Consider the following 25,840-nt stretch of genomic DNA (forward strand, 5'->3'; position numbering starts at 1 on the left):
TCATGTTTCCTTCTATTTTCTCAGTCTTTTGACTTTGCTTTATTAAACCTTGCTGTCTTGTGAGATCATTGGCTTCTACATGGCCAATTCTAGCCTTTAAAGACTAGTTTTTGGCTATAATATTTTGGTTTTCCTTTTCCATCTGGTCTATCTGGCTCTTCATGGCTTCCAACTGGTCATTTCTGGTCTTCAATTTGCTTATCATTTTATTTGATTTCTGAACCTCAGTTTCCAATTGTGAAATTCTGCATTTTAAACTGTTATTTTCTTTTTGAACTATTTCCCACTTTTCTTGCCAAATCTCTTCCATCTTTCTCTTGATCTCAGATTGTAACTCCTCAAGAGCTTGTGACCAGTTTTCAGTATTTTGGGAAGGTTTGGATGCATTTACATGTTTGTCCTCCTCTGTTCTGTGGTCTGAATTTTTTCTATGCAAAAATTATCTGAAGTTAGTGATTTTTTCCTACTTCTTTTGTTGGTTGGTTTTTCTTGAGCCTTGCTAGCCATTACTCTGCTGTTTCTTGTTTCCCTCAGAAGTCTGAGTGAAGAGGGCAGGCTCTCTGGGTATGGAGCTATGAAGAGGTTTTTACCTGAGGCTACTTTTTGAGTCTTTTTGAGGTTTTGGTTTCTGCTGTATGCTTCCCCAGCCCCACTCCCCTCTCCACACCCAAGGTGCCCACTCTTCAGCCTCCTAGGGTTTCAGGTCTATCTGCTCTCAGGGGTGCTCTTGATCCTCTGCCAAGAACTCAGAGGTTGTTCCCCACTGCTTTAATTCAATGTTGGCTATGAATCCTGCCCTGTAGGTGGGGTGGGTGAGGGTTTGATCAGCTCAACGTTTGGTGGGAGCTAATTTACCCCCTTATAGCATGGAAATGCCCAAATCCCATGTACCTTCTATGCTGCACCCTATTGTGGAGTCCCTTCGCTTATCTGAACTTGGCCTTTTTGTTCTTTTGAGGTGTCATACAGGTTGGTAGTGGGGAGGGTAAAAGTTCTGCAACTACTCTGCAGACATTTTAACCTGGAAGATCTGTAATTTCTTTCTGACTACTTGTTCAATCCCCTTACTATCTCAGGTCCAAGAGTTCCCCTAGCTGCTGCTTTGCTTCTACTGTTGGAGCTGCCTCAAAAGCCCACTGCTAGTCCTGCTACCAAATACGATCTGGGTCTTCCCCCAGTCTCAATTCTTACTCTTTCATGGACTCATTAGCTTCCATTTGATCAGTTATGATTTTGAGGAGTAATTTTCTTCATAAAGTTTTGTTTGTACCTCTTTTTACTACTTGAAAAATTTTCAATTTTAAATAATTTACTTCAAGATTTTTGTGCATCTTTTTAGCAAACTATTAATTATCTTCCCATAATATTTTTTTATTTTTCAACTTTTTTCGCTAGTGCTCTTATTTTATTTTATTTTCTCCTTTTTATCTCTTTCTTATAGTTCTTCCAAGAATTCTTGTTGGACTGATATCTAATATTTATTTTTCTTTGAAGTTCTGCTTTTAGATATTTTCATGTAGTTGTCTCATCTTGAGTTTGTATCTTAAGCTTTCATATTACCATAATAGCTTTTACTATAATTTTCTTCTTGTTTGCTATTTTCCAGCCTATTTTATTGACTTTATTCTTAATGTTATGCTCTTCTTACCTCTTGGGAGGTCTTTAAGGAGTTTGTGCTGCTATTAACCCTGGGTCAGTGTGTCCATGAGTTTTTGATGCTAGAAGCATCAAAGAAGCTAGAAAAAAGGAATATTAGGTTAGTTGTTTCTTTGTTGCCCTACTGGTCTATGTTCTGATCCTTTTTTGGTGCCCCTGCTTCTAACTGACCACAACTACTTTTTTTGTACCACTATTTATAATGGTATTTTATGAGTAATGACTTAAAAAGGTGTCATTTTTTTCTGATCCTGCACCTAGTTCTAGGAAAGGAGTCCTCTGTATTCTTTTTTTGGCAAGGTGTTGAGTCCCCCTATTATCCTGTGCCTGAAGTGCCACCACCATTGCTACACTGCCTATAAGATGTACTTAGAATATACTTTGAGTGCACTTCCACATTAAACTCCTGGATAACTCATTTCCAGGATCTACACACCTTTTTTTCTTCTCCAGCTTCACTGGGCTAGAGAAAAATTACTCAGTGTTACCTTTTTATTGACTATCCCATTCAGATGGACTTTTTAAAGTTATTAGATAGGTGTATTGGAAGAGTTCAGAAAACACGTTCACTTGATTCTATAATCTTGACTCTGTACTTATAGGAACTTTATCTTAATCTTCCTTGTTCTCCTCCTCCCTTCCAATCTATTGCCAATAATACCTTTATATAGTAGACACTAAATTCATTTTTATTAAATGAATGATAGAATGGCTGAAAAAATGACACAGTAAATTCATTTTACAATGACTGATTTTGCTAAAAGGCATTATCTCTGCGAAAATCCTGAGAAATTCACAAACATTTAGAAACAAAACTAGGCCAGAAAATGTGCTTGAATTCAGCTTAAGCCAACTAGTACTAGTACTAGTGTTACAGACATTGATACAATATTTCTATCAGAAGTTATATTGCCCAGTAGAGAATAATGAAGTAGACTTTGAGAGGGCAAGTACACTTTCCCCAAGCTAATGTATTTATAGTAAGCCTGTATATAAAACACAATTTCATTCTTCTTGCACTAAAAAACAATTTTTAAGCATTTTCTCTTTTAGACATTGTGGGAATTTGGACTGTTGTGATTTGTCTGCTACAGAATGTCTAATGTCTGTTGTTTGATTGGGTCACTGGTTTCTTTTCGTTTAATAAAAAAGAATCTATGATACATTGTGGTCATAGGCCTTCCAAAACCAGGGGAATTGGTGTCAGACTGTTAGCTTGCCTTGAAGAGCTTTTCTCAAGTTTCTGGGTAAACACTCAGACATTAGGAATGTGTCACCCTGAAAAAGGTAATTAAGGGTTTTTGTGCCCTAGGCATCTCTGATACAAGGGTCATAGTTTATTTTTTGGTAGTATTGTCTCTGTTATTAAAGGACATCCAGTTTGCAAGCTATTTCTCTACTGTATTTGCAATAATATACTTACTATAAGAGCCTTTTTAGTGCACTAAACTAAAATTTATTTAAATTCTATAAAATACAATTGACTTGTTATTCACTAACCACAATGTTCTCTATTCCTTTTGTTTGTTTGTTTTCTTTTTGAAATAAATGTATTTGAAAAAAAAGGAGAAAAAAACCTATCACAAATGTAAGGAGGAGAGAGAAGATGCAAATTCCTAATTGGCAAATTAAAAATATTTACAATGAAGTTCCAATTGATATTAAATTTATGTAAGTCTATGTGTATTTTAATTTTTTTTTTGAGATTCAGAATGAATAAGCATTTTTAAGCACTTATTTTATGCCAGGCATTGTGCTATGTGCTTTAATGATATCTCATGTAATAACATGATCAAAAAGACTCAAATAAAACTTTAAAGAAGGAAAACAAAACAAAAGCTAGAAAGAAGTTATTGCCCATTTATTGGAAAATGGCTAGACAAATTGTTACATGTTATTGAACAATGCTATGTCAAAATAAATTAAAATGAAGTATTCAAATAAAATGAGAAGACATGCAATTTGGTAGATTCTGAAATAACCAGAATTGGGAGAAAAATATATATTGCAACTACAAAAATATAAATTTAAAAAAATGCTAAAAATGTCCAAACTTTTTGTAATTACAATGACCAGTCTTGAACTGAGAGAAAAGATGGCTATGATGATATACCTAACATTTCTAGAGTATTTTAAGGTTTACACAGTGATTTCCATATATTATCTCATTTGATCAAATGAGAAAGAGCAAAAGAAATTCACTTCTCTATCTTAGCCACAGAATTGAGGAACTACATGTTAAATATATTCTCTAAACAGCTAGGTTGATGAGAGTATATAAATCTCCCTTTGGAGTTAGAAAGACCTGAGTTCAAATACAACCTCGGAGATTAACTTCATTTTTTCTTCAGTAATGTTTTATTTTTTCCCAATTGCATATAAAAATTTGACATTCATTTTCTAACATTTTGAGTTCCACATTTTCCCCATCCCTCTCTTCCTCTTTTTTCCTCTCCCTGAGATGATAAGGGATTTGGTACTGTTTATACATATACTATCAGACAAAAATCATTTCCATATTTTTCAGGTTACAGACTATACAAAAAAAAAATTCTTGAAGAAAATGAAGCAAAAACATGGTGTCCTTCAATCTGTATCCAGAGTCCATTTTTCCCCTGGGGAAAGAATCTTTTTCATAATAAAGCTTTTGGGATTGTCTTGGATCGTTGTGTTGTGGAAAATAAGTGTCACATATTTTTTTTCATTAAATAGCATTGCTGTTTCTGTATATAATGTTCTGTCTTTGCTGACTTCACTCAGTTCATGTAGATCTTTCCAGGTTTTTATGGAATTTTTCTGTGCATTAAATGTTATAGTACAATAGTATTCCTTTACAATTTTATAACACATCTTCAACCTTTCCCTAATTTGATGGACATCCCCTCGGATTCTAATATTTTGCCACAACAAAGAGAGCTGCTATAAATATGTGTACAATTAGGTTCTTTTTTCTCTTTTTTTTATTCTCTTTGGGATATTGACATGGTAGCGATACTGATGGGTCAAAGTGTATATACAATTTTTTATACCATTGGGCATACTTCCAAATTACTCTCCAGAATGTTTAGATCCATTAAAAACTCTTCTGATAGTGCAATAATGTACAAATTTTCCCTCATCCCTGCCAACATTTATCATTTTCTTTTTGTTGAATTAGTCAATCTACCTGCGGTGAAGTGGAACCTGAGAGTTGCTTTAATTTTCATTTATCTTATCAATAATGATTTGGAGCATTTTTTCATATAACTATAAATAGTTTTGATTTTTTCATCTCAAATTATATGTTTATATCATTTGACCACTTATGAATTATGGAAAGACTCCAATTCTCCTAGATTTAATTCAATTCTCTATATATTTGAGAAATGAGGCCTTTATCAGATATAAATGCTGTAAAATTTTCCCTCATTTTTTTTTCTTCCATTGGTTGCATTGAATTTAGCTTAATGTAGGTAAAATTATTCATTTTGTTTCTTCTAGTGCCCTCTATCTCTTCTTTGGTCACAAATTTTTCCCTTAGCCATAGATCTGACATGTGTACTGTCCTATGTTTCTCTAATTTACTTATGGTATCATGTTTTATATTTTCTTATTATTCAGTGTGAAGAGGTTGATTAACACCTAATTTTTGCATACTGTCTTCCAGATTTCCCTGTGATTTTGGAGAAAGAGTGAGTTCTTGTCCCAAAAGCATAGATATTTTGGTTTATCAAACACTACAATACAATGGTCCTTCTCTTTTGTGTACTGTATACCTCATCTATTCCATGGATTCATCATTCTATTCTATAGTCAGTACCAAATTGTTTTGGTAATAACCATTTCATAGAATAGCTTGAGATCTGATAAGGCTAGGCTACCTTCCTTTACATTTAAAAAAATTATTCTTTCAATATTCTTAACTAAATTTTGTTCTTCTAAATTAATTTTCTTATTTTTTCTTTTGGTATATATAATAATTGTTGGTATTTTGATTTGTATCATATTGAATAGGCAAACTTAATTAGGTAGAATTGTAATGTTATTCTTTTGGTGCAGCCTACCCATGAGCTATTAATTTTTTCTTTTCTAGTTGTTTAGATGTGACTATTGTAATAATGGAGAAATTAGATGTTATATAGAAATATATTTTAAGGTGTGGTCACCAGGAATCAATAATTCAGATTGATTACATAATTAAAATAGACCCAAGTCAGGATGGGTTTTATGGTAGTTTATTTACAATTAGGAAGGTAGAAGGCAAGGAAGTAGAGAGAGGGAGAGGCTAGTCCGGGCTTGCAGAGGCCTGAATTTGTCTTGGCATGTAGACCTCCATGTATTTTGTATTGTCCAATTATTTTAAATGGAATTTCTATATCTCTTGCTTTTGGACTTTGCATTTAACATATTGAAATGTTGATAATTTATGTAGGTTTATTTTATATACTTCCACCTTGCTAAAATTGTTCATTATATCAATTAGTTTTAATTGATTTTTAAAAATTCTCTAAGTAAACCATAATGTATAAAATATATATTTATATATAATGCATATATGTGTGTACACATATAATATACAAACATGATATACTTAAAGAATCCTAAAACAATAACTAAAATATAATTGACTCCTCAATATGAAGCCTGATTCATAGTAAATGCTTAATAGATGTGTGTTGACTTAAAATGACCTTGTATCTCAAGAAAAAATAAACAAAAAAGGCAATGATTAGAATAACTTATATAGGATCAATTTTTCTACCATGGAATCATCCAGTGTTAAATCTATAAGGTAACTTAGAGATCCATGATGGATATCTACCAATTTTCTCCTCTGAATCACATATTTTTTAAACTGACATAATATATATTTACATAAACAAATATATGTGTATATATATATATATATATATAAAACACACATATATATAAAACATATGTATATAGTACATATATATTCACACACATGTGCACATATGCATGCACACACTCATACACACTTCCAGGAATTGGAAGTGAGCAAACAAAAGGGATTGCAGTGGGGGATTCATTGACTTTTATAGGGTACAGAAAATAGGCCAGTGTTCATTGATAATCAAGTATGTGAAAGAAAGTAACAGGAAAACAGACTAGAAAGGAAGAAATGGGTCAGGTTATTAAGGTTAAATATTTTACTTGGTCATTACAATATTTCACAGAGCCCATTTTTTACCCTTTATAGTATTACGATAATTGAAATTAACTCATATTTCTGCAAAAAATAATCTTCATTTCAGGCTACTGAAGTACTTATGAAATTCCTGTTCTTTTTGATATGCCAAATTCCAGGGGTTTTTCCCTTTAAGATATAATTCAAAGCACAATATTTTGCTCAAAATAACTGTAAGAGCAATATGTAGGGATTTTTGTGGGTATGTGTATGTGTCAGAAGAACAATTGTTCAAGTTACTTATGATAAATCATAGAATTATACATGATGTTCTATTACTCTCTGGTCATTTTACAAAGAATTAAATATACTCGCAATTATTTACTTTTTAAAAAAGATCTTGCATATATCAATCTGGATTAAACTAAATTACAAATATAAAAAATAGCAAAGTTTGAAAAATATTTATACTGATTTCTTTACATCCACCTGAATTTGGTTATTTAAGTATAAATAAAGAAATTATAATTCTGACAAGTAAACATTACATGAAAGCTATGTATGTGTTACTAACATGGAGTAATTAGAATAGTTTTCAAGTTAATTAACATTTAAATGTTTAGCATGAAAATGTGATGCTTAAAATAAGAAAAAAAAAACATGGAGTTTAAGAAGGATCCCAACTTTTAATTAAAAATTCAACTTTTTTTTTAGTTTTCACTATGTGAAAGATGTGTTGCTGCACTTTGTGTGGGAAAGAGAAAGACAGAGAAAGGCAGAGAGAGAAAGAGAAATTTTTCCTAAAGAGCATATAGCTACTGGGTTTTTTCAATTTTTTCTCCTCTATAGAAATATTTAGTAGCTCAATATAAATAAATATTGCACATACTGTATGACCACGAGAAAAATACAACAGCATTATAACATTGTGGGCTTGATTTAAAAAAGTCCTAGGGAATTGCCATTGTCACAAACACATAAGGTTCATTAAACCAATGGCTTGATTCATTGTGTATTTTTTAATGTTCATAAACTATTAAGGAATCTCATTCCCAGTGTTCATGGTCATTTGAACCAAGACAGAGAGATGGATGGTTCAGAAGATCAAATAATTGAAAGTGCACTCAGAGGTCATCTAGTACCAACATTTAAATTTATATATGACAAATCCAAAGAACAGGGGTAGCAAATGAATTGCCCAAGATCACACAGATAGTTGAGTGATAGAGATAGTATTTGAACTAATGTCCATTGACTATATCTCTAACTCTCTTTCCAATCTACCATTTTGATGCTATAATTTACTATATTGATAGGACTTTGTAATTCTTAAATCATTTTATGTGGCATGCATATATTATATGCCCATATGTATATAAGTATATACATATAATTACGTAGAGGGAGACAGAGACAGAAGAAGCAAAAACAAAGACATTTGTCCACAGCTCTATCAATGTGATAAATAATATATCACTCATTAATAAGATCCACAGTGGTGAACGAAAGGTACCTAATAGGGTCTTTCTAAGATATGATCCCCTCATTATTAAAAATATGAAAGAAATAAAACATAAAAAATATAAATTTTTTTTACAAATTTTACTTTTTTCTCTAAACAAATGATAAAGGTTGGACTTTAAACATATTATTATTATTGCATGAAAATAATTACTCACATTTGTATACTGATTTTATTCTGCAAATTTCCTCATAAACATTCTTTGAGTTATAAGAAGAATAATGATAATGATGATGATAATGATAATAATAATAATAATAAAGAAATTTAATAGATGAACACATCAAAGCTAATGATATTGGTACAATCACCATGGTCCCTACAGATAGGACAGGACCCTAATATTTTTAATGGGAACTCTGTACTCTGCACGGTATACCCTCCAGACACATTATGATAGATCACTTATTTTTTATTGTCCCCAGATTAACTGAAATGGGGCAAATCTTTTTGAAGACATTAAAAATCCCATACTCTTTTATAAAAGTGTGCCAATTTTCTGCATCCCACTTGAAGACCAAAATTCTAGTTCTGATTTAAGATTCATTTTTCTCAGGGACATATCCCTACAGCTGTTTTCAAGTTTAAACCTACTTATTGCTACAGACTATTTGACTATAGCCTGTGGGGAGCATTTCCATGCTTCAATACAGTGGAATGTTTAAATTGAAAATGAAACTTTTAAAGCTTGAAAGATGTGATGGGGACTTGCTTGTGACCACCATCTTGAATTAGATATTCTGGCAGAGTCCCCGTTGCTTCTTTTCAAGCCTCATTTTCCATTAAAATACAATCTGAGCAATTCAAATGTGTCCAGAATCTCCTACCTCTCAGAAATACAGTTTATCTGTTCCAGGCACAAAGCTCCCATTTACTTCAAAGGCAGCTCCTTACAAAGACGCTATATCTATAAGGGTGGCAAGTTAAAATCTTTAAAACAAAAGGGGCTGGACGAAATGATGGATAAATTAAAATAGAATGCTCAGCATTTTACTTTCAAAGAGATGGCTGCTTCAATATGAATTCTGCTTTGGTATGGTTATAATTACCATGTGCTATGTAGATGTTATTAGCTCTTTCTCATATCCTGGTGGGAGAGGTCATTATAATTATAATCTTTCAAGTAAGGACAGAGCATCATAAAGATATTTGTTGGCTTTCCCCATCTCCCCCACAAGTCCATTGCTCACTTGGGAACTGATCCCAGGGTTTCCACTTCTTGGTGTAGTATATTATACACTTAGCACTGGATGCCTGCCATGTAACTAAGATGTATTCAGGTAGAATCATAGAATCATAGTATCTTATACTCAAGGACAATATAATAACTATCATTTCTCTAGTGCTTTAAGTTTTGCAAAGCACTTTTACATACATTATCTCATTTGATCCTTACAACAACTCAGTAAGATATGTTACCTTATTCCCATTTTACAGAGGAAAAACCTAAAGCTTGCAAAAATCAGGTGATTTTTTCTGGGTCATACAACTAATCATTGTCTAAGGCAACAATTGGATTCAACTCATTCTGGTTCTGCTTACTTCTATCTGCTATGTCACCTACTTTTATCTAGTTCAGTATATATTTGAACAGGCATGCCCTATACGTAATACTCAAAAAGAATTCATCCAATCTGTGCTTAAAGACATTCAATGAAGGAATGTAGAATTGTTCATATAGCAACCCATTCTACTTAGGGATAGTTTTATTTGTTTAAAAAAGCTTTCTTCCCCTTGAATTAAGCCTTAATCTGTCCATTCACCATTTCTACTCACTGCCTAGTTCTCCCCTCTGTGCATAAACAGAAAAAATATCATCTCCCTTCCCTGTGACAACCTTCCAAATATGATCATATATCTGCTGAGTCTTTTCTTTTTTTATATCCCTATTTTATTCAACTTGATCTCAACTTTAGATGATCTTTTGAGTATTTTACAAATCATTTTAGAAGAAGGGGAAATCATTTCTAGTAAGAAATGGAAATGTTGTTTCTTTCATTTTATCCAAAATTTCACCAAATGAAAATAAGACTCCTTAGGAGATAAAATAGCCATTCAATCAGCTAAATGGTATAGTACATAAGGCACTGGGTATATAATGAGGAAGATCTGAATTCAAAACCAGCCTAAGACACTTACTAGCTCTGCAATCATAGGCAAGTCATTTAATTTTGCTCTGCCTCAGTTTCTTTAACTGTAAAATGGTGATAAAAACATATATGTCACAGAATTAATTGGTAGGACAACTCTTAGCATTGTGTATGGCATATGGTAATGGCTTAATAAATTCTTAACCCTTTTTTCATTATATTCCTAATATTAAGGGACTTGCCAAACAGAAGAAAGGAATGATTTGGAAAATGTATTACCTTAAAATTCTTGGGCAAATAGATTTGACAATAAAAAATCATTTTTCAATTAAGTATTTGAGATACTTATAAAAATATTAGGCAAGGTAGGATTCAGATTTATTCACAGGGAGTTGATTTAGGAAATTTTTGGCAATATAGCCACCCATTGAACATGAAGGATAAGTAGATAGAGAGCACCATAGTATTTTTGGTTAGTTAAGTGGCAGAACACTTGAGAGAAGTGTTTTCCTGAAATATTTTTAATTGGGAAATACAATTTGTTTTTTATGACTCTCTACCATGGCGATTACTAGACTGTTACTAAATTCCACCAAACTCTTCATATTCAGAATCAAATAACACAGAAGAAGTGTGATCCACTCAATCACAAGAGGAATTTAGAGGTGTAATATATGTTGGTGTCTTATATCTAGTTGGTGACAGACAAAAAAATTGTTTTTTTTTTCCTGATTCATAAAGTGTGGGTATGTGTTTATGTATGTGTGTTTGTGTGTGGGGGGGTTAAATTTTCTGGATGATCTCTGCCAGCAAAAGATAGAATGCTGTAAAGATATATTTGAATTTTAAAGCACTATATATGTGTTACATCTGCTACATCTGTAGCACTTATCATATGTTAATTTCTCAATTCAAGGTAAGTGGAAATAGAGGAAGGAGAAATAAAAACATTAGCTATAAACACAAAGCTATAGAAAAATTCAAAGTCTTCCGCTTTCTGTCTTGGATTTTTTTCTTTGCATATGCATCTTTTTGCTATTTTCCCCCTTTTACATCATGTTCCAGCATGGTGTTGAATACTAATGAGATGCTTTTAAGTAATCTTTGCTTCTCAAGGAAATCATTTTAGATTATCCTTTCATTTTGGGCACCATACAATAAAATCACACTTTTTCAAGAATCAAGAAGTTAAGTTTCTCTATTTAATTTTCAGGTGGGAAATGGATAAGAAAAATATACCTCAGGCCAGGCATATTCCAAATATGATTTAATTACATTTGGGAACTGAAGTCCTTAATGAGTTGCATTAAGACCTAAACAGTTTTGTGCATAGCTATTTTAATCTAAGAAACATGTTAGTGTATGGTATCTCAATAGATGGATTTCCTGTTACCAGGAACAGAAAAGATACCTTTTTTGGTGAGTTTGCCTACAACTATCAGAATTCATGATAATATTTATAGATATCAACAAATATTCTTTGTCTTCACTTCAGTAGAACCACAGATGCCTAACATAGCTGACTTCATAATATTCTTTAGTTTTAATATTTTTTAAAAAAAGTTTGACTCAAACGTCACACTTCAGGCTATTTATAGTAATGAATAAATGCTCAGCAGCTTAAATTAAAACACTACCTACCGCTTGGGTAGAATCAGTTTTGAGCTGAAATTAACAATTGCTCCACTTATCACAGCAAGGAATCCATTTTGCTAAAAATAATAGAAAGGTCCATGCTGTATGCCAACAATGCATATTGGTTCATTTGAGACAAATGGATTTAAAGAATCAGCAGTGTTGTATTATACTAATTGCTTTCTCTCCTTTCCTCATAGATCATTGTTTTCTAATATTTTTAACCAAAGGCTCAGAATGTATCCAGGAATGAGCTGTCATTCTTGATGCAATGCCCCACTGAGTCTCCAGCAATTATTTTAAAAAGAAAAGTACAATGGAAGTGATTTACAGTAAAACTTCTTTATGGAGGAAGGCCATTTTGAGATGTGCATATAGAAAATATTACATATATGCAAAACATAAAACAGGATATATTTGTATAATGCCATTCATTAAAATAAAAGCATCCATAGTTAAATTTAACTTTTCTGAGGTTATGAGTATTTGGAAAGTTCATTAAACTGTAACTTACTTTGACTAGAGTTAAGTAATTTGTATGAGTACCCAGCTCCACATTCAATAAATATTTTTAGAAAACAAACTATTTGAGGCACTAAGCTTTCCTTCCAGCTGTGCAGATAAAAGAAAACCCTCCTTCATCTTCCCTCTAAGATTTCTTGCTCTAATTAATGCTTATGCTAGGTTGGGGAGAAGTTTGGTAGAGTTGAACTTTGCATTAAGGAACAGATGTATTTCTAAGTTTCTGAAACACAGTGGTTAAAATGAGTTCCTGAGAATTGAACATTTCCCTACTGACTCATATTATTTCAAAGATGCTTTATTTTAATTTCTGACTGACCTTCAGTTGGCACTATTTCCTAACATTTTTACTTTGAGCAGTCCCCTTAGTCTTTCAGCTTTTCTGGCAAGTCCTTAGTGACCTGAACACGCACCCGTAAGCAATACGTTTGCCTTACTTGATTGAAAGTAAAGAATTTCATGTTACAGGAATTACCATCCCTAAGTTATCTAGTATTGCTCTAGGGTTTAATCAAGGGTTATATTATTGATGCAGGGTAAATGTGATTTTGTTGCATCAGTCAGAACACCTTAAAAAAAGATACTTAGAAATATGTACATATAAATAATAGGACAAAGGAGACATTTAGGAAGTTAGGTATGATCAGGACAAAGGAAAGGGATATTTTGTTTCTTTGTTGTTTAGTGCAGAAGTCAATATTTATTCCAAAGCATTTCAGAGAAATGAGCTGACTTTTTTTAACAACTATTTAATCTAAGGCTATAATATAGATATAATTAGATCCTTATGTGCGATCAGTCAGCATTAGTTGGCTCCAAACAGTTTTCCAATTTATATTACTTGTCTGTCTTTTCAACTAAGGACACAAAAGAGAAAATAGTGTTAAAGATATACAAAGAAACCATCAAGCTAACACCAGAAAGTCAGGACCTAAACAGCTAAATCATAGCAGTAGAAGTTATCGCCAAACACTCTGCTATCTTCATATTGTTCTTATTATTTTATGTAGGAAGATGGCTATTAGAACCACTTTGCAATTGGGGAGAAGAGATATTGGGTTAGACATCCCTACACTCACTACATATGCTTCTCTCCTGAGGATGTAAGTTATTCCCCTCTCTGGAGATCGTACACAGCCTAGAATATAAACTAAGCATGTATTCACACATTCAGTGCCAATTCATTATGGTGTAATACCAAGAAAATATGATCTAAATATCAAGATATATGTTATAATTCTCTCTAACTAAGTAATTACATAGTTTAATGTAAGCCATTTAATTATTCTGGACCTTAGTTCCCCATCTATAAAATAAAGTGTTTTAGTTTATTTCTAAGGACCATTGGAACTTTTAAAAAGTATATGCTAGGGGCAGCTGGGTAGCTCAGTGGAGTGAGAGTCAGGCCTAGAGACAGGAGGTCCTAGGTTCAAACCCAGCCTCAGCCACTTCCCAGCTGTGTGACCCTGGGCAAGTCACTTGACCCCCATTGCCCACCCTTACCAATCTTCCACCTATGAGACAATACACCGAAGTACAAGGGTTTAAAAAAAAAAAAGAAAGAAAAAAAAAGTATATGCTACCCTTTCCCCTGGGCACTTCCAATGCACCTGCTCAGTTCCTTGCAACAGCCTACTAATTGATCTGGTCTCAAACTTCTCTCTGCTTGTCTAAATACTTTTTGTTGCCAAAGTAAATTTTAAGCTCAGTTCTGATCAGGTCACTCCTCTAGTCAATCAATTCCAGTGTCTTCCAATTGCCTCTGTAAGTTTTTCTTTTAGCTTTTAAAGTTAACAAAATAATTCCTACTTTTATAGCCTCATTGAGTATTGATCCACTTACCATTCTCACCCCAAACACTTATACTGAAATTTTTCAATGTTGGCCTTCTCCCGGTTCTTCACACAAAACACTTTATCTACTGTCTCCTTGCCTAGGAACCCAAGGCTGGAATTTCTTCCTTTCTCACCTCTACTTCATAGCATTCCCTCTCTTGCTTAAGCATCCATATTTTGTATTGAAACATGGCCTGATAATCTGAGACTCAAATGCCCTCTCTCAAAAACTACTATGTATTTATTTCTATTTATCCTATTTCTATTATATATATATAATAATAGAAATAGGATAAATTACATATGTACATATTGTCTTCCTCATTAAAATGCAAGTTACTTGTAAGTAAGGATTCTTTTTATTTGCATCCCCAAAAGCCTAGCATAATGCTTAGAATATACATCAATACTTTAAAAAGCTTGTTGAGAGATTGATTTCCCACTTACCAGCAGTTCTTGGGTCTACAGGGGAAAAGAAATGTAGACACTTTTTGGAGGATATGTTGGCAACTTCTGCTATAAAGAAAAACATATTAACATAATTATAAATGGTATATGAATGTAATGGAATTCTTTTGTATAATAAGAACTGGCAAACAAGATGATTACCAAAAAAAAAACAACTTAGGAAGACATATGAAATTATGTAAAGTGAAGTGAGCATAATCAAGAGTATGTTGTATTAAGTAACAATAATGTACAACAATCAACTGTGAATGGCAACTATCATTATTAATGAAAGTTTCCAGGACAGTTCCAAGGGACTCATGATGAACAATATCATCCTCCACCATAGAAAGAAATAAAAGAATCTAAATTCAGATTGAAGTATACCATTCTTTACTTTATTTCCTCTATTAAGTTTTTCTCTAGTGTAAACAAAATGTGTCATTTTTCTCAATATGATGAACATGAACATATTTTTGTATGATAACACATATATAACATATACAGGTTATATAAAACCTGCCATTTGAGAGAGGGGGAAGATTGGGAGGAAAGGAAAGAACACGTATCAGAAAATGTTGGAAAATTATGATTAAAATGATATCTACATGTAATCTGGAAAATAAAAATAAAACATGACAAGATGAATCATCATATATTTCCTTAAGTTTGATTATAATTATTCAGAAATGGCATGCCTATTTCTAGATTTCCTATGTCATCTTCCCACTGATACATATTTTTGGAGTTATTTTATTGCTTATAAAATGTATTGACCCTAAGAAATGGAAAGAACCAATCAATCAACAAAAATTAATTAACTGACTTCTATCTTTGAAAGCACTGAATATAGTACAGATATGCAAATCACAAGATTACAAGTTTAAAGCAGAAGGAGACCTAAGAGGTCATTCAATTCAATATCCTCAATTTACAAATGATGAAACAGACTTAAAAAGGGGAAATTTCTTACCAATGCTAACAAAGATTATTATTGTCCAATGTATAATTGAATATATCTTTCCTGACATTACACCCATTTTCTATCTTTGCACTCACCACTATTGAATTCTATTTGATACATACATAAATATATTCAAAATAAGTATATAGTGAATTTATTAAAAATAAATACAATGTTATGGATTGAGGGAGTACTGACAACTAGAGACATAAGGGAAATCTTTACATTTGAAGAGACATTTTAGATCACCAAAATACAATTTTGATTTCATACTTATCATTGATTTGTCCAGAAGACAAGTCAAATAACAAAAAAGTCAAGTACTAAATGAATTTTTCCCAGAAGGAATAATGTAAATTTAATTAATCTGTTCCAAACAACTAGAAAATCCAGATTTTATAAGACATTATATGCATTAGTGGAGTTGTATTTTATTAAATAAGCAGTAATAATTCAAAGATATCAATTATGAAAACAATAATTAAATTAAATATATTTTGCTTAATTTTACTATTGAGAGGAATTCATGGCCTAAGGGGATTATGTGGAGGAGAAATGTTATTGTCAGGAAGAAGAGTCCCCTTCCACAATACTTATGGGCAACTGCCATTCTAGACTTCTTTCTTGGTCTCTTTTTTGTGCCTTATCACCACTAAACTTTGATCAAGATTCACCAGGTGTAAGAATACAATGATGTTTATTTTTTACGGCATTTCAAAATTCCTCTAACCTGGGAAATGGTCTGGTCATTAAACAAATTTATAGTTCTGTTTGCTAAAGCTTTATCAGGGTGATATTTTTTAACAAAGTTTTGAATTTCCACCCATTTTGCACACATTTCCTTAATCAATGAATTGAGGACATTGTCCTTTGCCTCTGTCATCTGAAGAAAATTCCCCTCTGTATTAAGTGTTACTGGTCCCTTTGAAGTTCCTGGAGCTCCTTAGTATTCAGTTCTTCTTTATGCTCCCAAACTAACATATACTCCTTTGTTTTGGCTGGCATGGCCACAGGCTTCCTAAGGTTCTGATGCCAATGCGTTCTAGCAAGCATGTTGACTGCCAAGCAAATACAGAATACCAGGTCAATTTTTTTCTCATCAAAATATGTCAAAAACCCCAATTCAAAAACTTCTGATATTGTCAAGGATCAAGGTTAAATTGTATATTGTGAAATATGATAATGTATGGTAAACTTGTAAATATACATTAGAGCCAGATTACATAAGGTTTAAATTCCAGAGCAGTTTATATTTAATCCTATGTTTAATTGGTAGCCAGTAGTATTTATCTAATAGGAGGATTATTAAAATAATAATACTTAGTTCTTAGTTCCCAGTAGAAATAGAAAAGAAGTTGAAAGTGAGTCAAAATAAAATTCTACAGTGTCTCTGAATTGTATTTGTCGGTGTTAACTTTATTTACAAACTACTGTGGAACAAAAAGAATTGACTACATTTATTAAAAAAAAAATAAAAACAAGAAACAGGTTCATTAAAAAAGAAAAATCCATTATTTCCCCCAAAAGTCAAGCTTCTATTGTAGTATAACAAACTTTTATCTGCTAGATAAAGACCAGCTGTTATTAATTGTCCTTGGGTTCACCTTGACTGCACCATATGGTTCTTATCAGGCTGATAAAGGACAGTTCTAAAGAACTGTGTTGCTTAATTTAATTAACATTTTTATTACAAAATTCAGAGGGAATTTAGTACACCATTGTTGAAAGTTTGCTCAAGGAAGATGAATTATAATATATGTTATATACTAGACTAGTAAAAATTCTTTCATTTCCATCAATAATTATTAACATTCACAGCATTATAATCTATTTTCTTGATATCTCTCTCTCTCTCTATATATATATTTATATTCTTTTCTTTTCCATAGAAACTTGGATTTTTACTAGGTAACAAAGAAAGGAAGAATTTTCATCATGTACTCCCTAAATTATCATTTGCCAGTTCAATAACTTCATATCACCTTGTGGGTCTATTAAGAAACACAATCTAGTCCATAATTAATCCTTGGGAGTTAATAAATAATACCTGGGAAAGGGGGAGAAGAACAATAATTTAAATACCTACTATGTGCCAAGCACCTTACAAATTTTATCTCATTTGAGCCTAACAACAAACACTAATCACACTATCTCTAAATCCTAGGACTTAGCACAGAGTAGATAGTCAAGAATGAATTATTCAATTGAAATATTGAATTTCAAAGACTTTCCCAAACTTTCTCATTTCTACTTTCTTCCCTCTATGAATTACTTCTTATTTATCTTGAATACACCACTTTTGTATATGTTTTTCATTTTATTCCCTTATTAGACTGTAAGTTACCTGAAGTAGGGGACTTTCTTTTTTCTCTTTTTTGGTATCCATTTACATACCACAGTGTCTTGCACATTCTTAATAAGTATTTATTGATTGATTTATTGATTGAAATATTCCACATCTACTAAAGGGGTAATCTCTCAAATGGATGGTATAAAATGGACTATAGCTAAGAAAATGGAGAAATTATCACTAACATTTTAAAAAATCTCTTTTTTCATGTATCAATATTTCTGGTAGTCACAATTAACACTAGAAATGAAGAACAGGCCTGACATGAGGTAACATTTTTGATGAAGAGATGTGGAACTTCTATTTCACTGCTGGTGAAACTGATTTTCAGAGATATTCTGCAATGTTATAAAAGAAAAAAAATTAAATAAACTATCAAGTTAACTTAACCCATGAAGATTTGGTATCCTAAATAGTGATAACAAAGCCTTTAAATTATTGGCACATCTTTTTTTTAGTTATACTTTTATTTGATGATATTCTTTACACAAAATGTCCTGGATAATTTGTCATTAGAAATGTGTGGGAACTGTTTGACTTTTATATTTTTATTTCCTAGACATAGGACAGTGTTTAATCTACAACAGGAGTTTAATAAGTGCTTTTTGGTTAATTTTCATTTTAAGTTGAGAAGACAAATTCCAAAATAAAAATTAGATAATTTTAATTTTTCCATGGTAATTTGACTACATTTGTTACATATTAGTAGTTTAAAGCAATCATATAACATAGGACTAAAATCATCTTTATCTCTGTCTGTTTCTGTCTGTCTGTCTTTGTCTTTTTGTCTGTCTCTCTCATCAAAATGCACAGGATTTGAATTCAAAGACCATGGTTTTGAATCATAGGTCTGTCACTTCTTCAATTTGAGAATACTGGCTTGTCACCACACCTTTTTATCCCTTGGTTTCTTAATCTGAAAAATGAATCTGTTCGGTTCAATGATCTGAAAGTTCTCTTTCAGTTATAAATTTTAGAGTCTTGGTGATAAATAAACATAAGCAACATGGGTATGCTTCTGGGAAGGGGTAAAAGGAGAGGAAGTAATTATCTGTATTCTAAATAATTTTGAAATGTATTATAAATCTTTGAATTTGGAAGGTTATTCATAGATTAATATTCTGTACATTTCCTTATTCATATACTCACAGTTTATACTTCATTATTTACGTGATCAAATTTGCACAATATACTCTATGTTCTGGATTCACATCTCAAATATTGCTAATTTTTTGGTGTGATCCCAATTTGTACCACAGACAACACAAATTCTTTAGAAAGTGCCAGATAAATATTCCTATTAGTTCCTGATCAATTAATAATGAATATCTGAGGCTTCTTAAATCCCTAAATACTATAAGTTCTAATGTTCTCTGATCCTTCAAACTTCAGAGCAGTCCTAGACTTTAGCATCTGTGTAGTGTGTATTTTCTACTAAGAGAAGGGTTCATGTAAAAAGAGGTTTAAAAAGATCTAGTATCTTTAGAAAGTTTCATATAAACTAATTACTAAATTAACATTGAGAAACAACTTACAACAATGCTCTGGTTAGATCATAGAGTAAATAAAAAGGACTCGGGCTGTTGTTACTTTTTTTCTCTTTGCCTTCCCCAATCTAGCTTCAATTTATCTTTTCAGTCTTATTCACTAAATAGAATTATTCACCATATACTCTCATTTCTAGACATTTAGCTACCTTGCTTTACATAATTTTTGCCTTTCAACTTCATGTCATAGCATGGAATTCTCCCTCCTTACCTCCAATAATGCTAGCCTAACTGTCTACATTCACTCTTCCTGATAATTACTGGTACTTCTTTTGCATTTTGTTTTCTATGTACATGCTATTGCCTCCTTTAAGATCTTTGAGTGCAGAGATTCTTTCATTTTTGTCTTTGTATCTCTAGTGCCTTGCACACTGTCTGTACCATAACAGGCATTTAACAAAATATTTTGGATTGAATGTAATTGAAATTGTAAGGAACCTTCCATCATCTTGGAGCAATTCTATTTTTTAGTTAAGAGGAGTGAGTATCAGAAGGAGTGTGAAAAGTTATATCACATGATTACACAGCCAGAAAGTGGAAGAGGGATGATTCAAATCCAGATCTATTTAACTCTGAGTTCGCTGATCTTATGAATATGAAGGCAGATTAGTCTGTGATCATTTCCTAGGATAATGAAGCAAACATTGATTCTTTTAGTTAGCATTTTAGGTATGTCATTTGATAGTTGATATGAAGACATATGAAAAACTATTAAGCCAATTTATTTCTCTCTCAATATGCCCTCAGTTCTAAGGAGAATATAAAAAGAGAGGTGGCTAAATACTAATACTTGTTTATTTTATATTATTTTAAATATTAGGTTTCTCCTCATGTAACTCTGTTAATGTAAAGTACTCCATAGACCTATAGATTTAGAGTTGATAGAGATGTAAGAAATTACCACTTTCAACTACCATATTTTATACATGAGGAGAGAGACCCACTCAGACTAAATGGCATGGCCAAAATTAAGAGATTGAATATCAGAGACAGAATTTGGATACAGAGCCTCTAGTGGAAATATTATCCTTTTTTCCTCTCAGTATTATACACAAAATTTTTATGATACAAACTGAGCATCGAATGAAAGGTGATGTAATGCCTAACACAGAAAGTTTGCAGTTTCCATTTCTTCAGAATAATTATAATATTTTTCAAGACTCTTACACTATAATCCATTTATGCTCGCCTGAATAAGGGTTGCATTCCTGAAAAATACTAACATTTTTTAAAAAAAGATTGTTATAAAAATTTTTCTTTTTTACTATTACAAAATTTTTTAATTGCAATGGTTTTACCCTTCTTTGACCTTTAATCATATTCAGAGAAAACATGTGAGAAAGAACAGGCTATGTCATAAAGGAGGCTTCACAAAAACAGATTTGCTCATTGAAGAAAAAACTATGTGCAAATGGGGAGTCATCAAAGTAGATGTATTATGAATATGGGAAACTCATTTCAATTGTAATACACAATGTACTTGTGACTTTTTAGCTACGTATTTGAAATAATCACTAGGAAAAATGACTCAATTGTTATTGTTGGCTTACTATAAGGGTGACTTTTTGGTTAAAAAGAAAAGAAAGAAAACTTAGAAAACATCAAAAGTGATATTTTATTTTAAATGTCTTTGCTATACATCCATTTCATTTATGATAACAATTATCCTATGCCTATGCTTTTTACAGGATTTATTAATGATTTGAGAAATTATTTATATCCCATACCTGGGGGGAAGAATTCAAACTAATATTCTGCAGGCAATAGTCTCGTGTGGAAAGAACACTGAACCTAACTAGTTTCCTGCTAAGATTTCACTGTTTATTACTTGAATAACCTCAACCAGGATATTATAGTATCATAATTTTTTCACCTGTAAAATAGGGATAATATCTTCCCCACTACGCATTATAGAAATATTATAAGGATAGACTAATTAATATGAGCAAGTGATTTTATAAAAAAATAGTCTATTAGATAAATTAAATAATTTCTTTTGACAATCATTAAATTCATTATCAATGCTATCTACATAAGATCACATTTCTTTGCTTCAAACTATTAATGGAAAAATTAAGAATGTAACCTTTTGTATCATTTTCTTCACAAATATGAGAAAATATAAGATAAAATCAGAAAGTATGATATATTTTCATCTCTGGAAAACTCATTTTATTTCAACACAACAAATATTTAATAATTTCATATTATATACAAGGAAAATTTATATGTAGTGAATTGTAATCCTTTCTCTCTATTTTTTTTTCAATTAAAAATAACTTTCAACATGTGAAAGCAGTTCAACAGAGCTTGGCAGTTTCTTAGTCCCAATTGTTTAATAATGAAAACTTTTTCATGTGTTCCAAAATGTTACATGCATGTTAGCTCTTTCAGTAATGGAAAACTCTTTTTTCTCTTTATACAATCAATATGAATAATATTAATCTAACTCAGTAATGAATATATACACCAAAAATAAACACTCATAGTGTAATTTCTACAATTTAAAATTTTTCAAGCACAACACTTGTGGTAGCTCTTTAGAAATGTGATAGTTGATTTTCTGAATATGAATACTGATAAAAGATGCCAACAATTATCCTTGATGTTTATCCAATGAAACCTTAATTTTTTTTCTTTTTTCTTCTTTCATATTTAAATTATTTTTATTCATATAATAGGAAGTTTTAAGTCAGAGGTGTCAAACTCATTGGCTGAAAAGCTCTTCAGTTCAGAGTCCAGAACCACATAAGATATAATTTGAAAGATTTTAACTAAATTAAAATATAATACAACATGGAATATGTTGATTTATTATTTTATAAGTTAATGTGCATGCAAAAATAATCCCCTTGTATTTGAATTTGTCACCCAGTTTTCTGTAATAGCATAGAATTTAAGTAGACTATATAGTACTTGCATCTGTAATATGGTTAGAGTACTGGTAAGAAAATATTCAAAATATGGACATCTCTAGATTAGTCTATTATTATTTTATTATAAATTATATATTATAAACTATTAATTGTATATTACATAGATTAATAATTTAAATAATCATGAATAACAATTTTATTCTTTAAAAAACTAGAGTTGATATTTATTTATTTTTCACTAAGCAATAAGTGTTATAGTTAGGATTACATATTTTTCATGGTGGCTCATATAAAGCAAACACTTATTAAGAGGACACTTAGGAAATAATTTTGTCTGATTGACACTAAAACATCATTTTAGTCATTGCAGAAGATATCAATGTATACCTTAGAGTTTCTGTGTGTATATATACATTATATGTTATATGCAAAATATATATTATATTTTTTCTTCTTTTCAATTTTAAAATTTTATTGACTTATTTAAACATTCATCTTGTAAAATTTTAGATTGTTTTCAGAGGGAGAAACCAAAACTATGAATAATCACATGAAAAATTGTTTTAAACCCCTCCTGATTAGAAAAATGCAAATCAAAATAATTCTGAGGTACCACCTCATACCTAGCATATTAGCCAGTATGACAGTAAAGGAGAATAATAAATGTTGGAAGGAATATGACAAAATTGGGACCCTAATGTATTGCTGTTGGAGTTGTGAATTTTATCCAATCATTTTGAGAGACAACTTGAAATTATGCCCAAAGGGCTTTAAAAGCATATATACCCTTTGATCCAGCAATAACACTATTAAGTTTGTAATCCCTAAAAATGTTTGTACAAAAATATTTATAACTATATTCTTTGTGATGGCAAAAAATTGGAAAATGAAGGGTTCTCTTTCAATTGGGGAATGACTGAACACATTGTGGTATATGATGGTGATGGAATACTATTGTGCTATAAGGAATGATGAACTGCATGATTTCTATTAAAAACTGGGAAGACCTCCATGAATTGATATGGAATGAAATGAGTAGAACCAGGAGAACATTGTATACAGTAGCTAAAACATGTTAGGGTGATCAAATATAATAGACTTTGCTACTAATAGCAATGCAATAATCCAGGACAACCCTGAGGGACTTATGGGAAAGAATGCTATCCACACTGAGATAAAGAACTGTAGGATTAGAAACACAGAAGCAAAACATATGATTCATCACTTGTGTATATGATTTGGGGATTTGGTTATAAAGGATTTTAAAAGATTTTTCTGTTACAAAAATGAATAATATGGAAATAGGAATTGGGTGATAATACATGTATAACCCAATGGAATTGTTTGTCACCTCTGTGGCAGGGAAGGAAGAGGATAGGGAAAGAACATGAATCATGAAATCATGGAAAATACTTTTCCATGTACTAAGTACTGAGAAGGTTTTGATGTGTGTAATATCATTTCTGCTATGCAAAATGGAGAGCAGAATGAGTGACACTTAGCACTTTAGAACTTGGAGCCAGCCTTTGACAAAACACAGCATCCATTCCTATTAAAAACATTGAAAAGTATAGGAATAGAAGGACTCTTCCTAAAAATAATAAACAATATATACCTAAAACCATCAACAAGCATTATATGCAATGGAGATAAATTAGAAGCCTTCCCAATAAGATCAGGAGTAAAACAAGGATGCCCATTATCACCTCTATTATTCAACATAGTACTAGAAACACTAGCAGTAGCAATTAGAGAAGAAAAAGAAATTGAAGGTATCAAAATAGGCAAGGAGGAGACTAAGCTATCACTCTTTGCAGATGATATGATGGTATACTTAAAAAAATCCTAGAGAATGAACTAAGAGGCTGGTAGAAATAATCAACAGCTTTAGCAAAGTGGCAGGATACAAAATAAATGCACATAAATCATCAGCATTTCTATACATTTCCAACACATTAGAACAGCAAGAAGTAGAAAGAGAAACACCATTTAAAATCACCCTAGACAATATAAAATACTTGGGAATCAATCTAACAAAACAAACACAGCTATTATACAAAAACAAATACAAACACTTTCCAAACAAATAAAACTGGATCTCAACAATTGGAAAGCCATTAACTATTCATGGCTAGGACGAGCTAACATAATAAAAATGAACATCCTACCCAAATTAATTTACCTATTTAGCACCATACCTATCAGATTACCAAAAAACTTCTTTACTGAATTAGGAAAAACTATAACAAATTTCATTTGGAATAACAAAAGATCAAGAATATCAAGGGAAATAATGAAAAAAATGTGAAGGAAGGGGGCCTAGCAGTACCAGATATCAAACTATACTATAAAGCAGCAGTCATCAAAACAATATGGTACTGGCTAAGAGATAGAAGGGAGGATCAGTGGAATAGACTCGGGGTTAATGATGTCAGCAAGACAGTGTATGATAAACCCAAAGAGTCCAACTTTTGGGACATGAATCCACTATTTGGCAAAAACTGCTGGGAAATTTGGAAAACAATATGGGAGAGACTAGGTTTAGATCAACATCTCACACGCTACACCAAGATAAATTCAGAATGGGTGAATGACTTGAATATAAAGAGGGAAACTATAAATAAGTTAAGTGAACACAGAACAGTATACTTGTCAGATCTCTGGGAAAGGAAAGATTTTAAAACCAAGCAAGAGTTAGAGAATATTACAAAATGTAAATTTAATGGTTTTGATTATACTAAGCTAAAAAGCTTTTGTACAAACAAAAACAATGTAGTCAAAATCAGAAGGGAAACAACAAATTGGGAAAAAATCTTTATAACAAAAAACTCTGACAGTGGTCTAATCACTCAAATATACAAGGAGTTAAAGCAATTGTATAAAAAATCAAGTCATTCCCCAACTGATAAATGGGCAAGAGACATGAATAGGCATTTTTCAGGTAAAGAAATCAAAAGTATCAATAAGCACATGAGAAAGTGTTCCAAATCTCTAATAATTAGAGAAATGCAAATCAAAACAACTCTGAGGTATCACCTTACACCTAGCAGATTGGCTAAAATGCAAGAAGGGGAGAGTAATGAATGTTGGAGGGGATGTGGCAAAATTGGGACATTAATGCATTGCTGGTGGAGTTGTGAGATGATCCAGCCAGTCTGGCTGGCAATTTGGAATCATGCTCAAAGGGCTATAAAAGACTGCCTGTCCTTTGATCCAGCCATACCATTGCTGGGTTTGTACCCCAAAGAGATCATAGATAAACAGACTT

This window comes from Gracilinanus agilis, chromosome 4 (genome assembly GCF_016433145.1).
Source record: "Gracilinanus agilis isolate LMUSP501 chromosome 4, AgileGrace, whole genome shotgun sequence".
NCBI lineage: Eukaryota > Metazoa > Chordata > Mammalia > Didelphimorphia > Didelphidae > Gracilinanus > Gracilinanus agilis.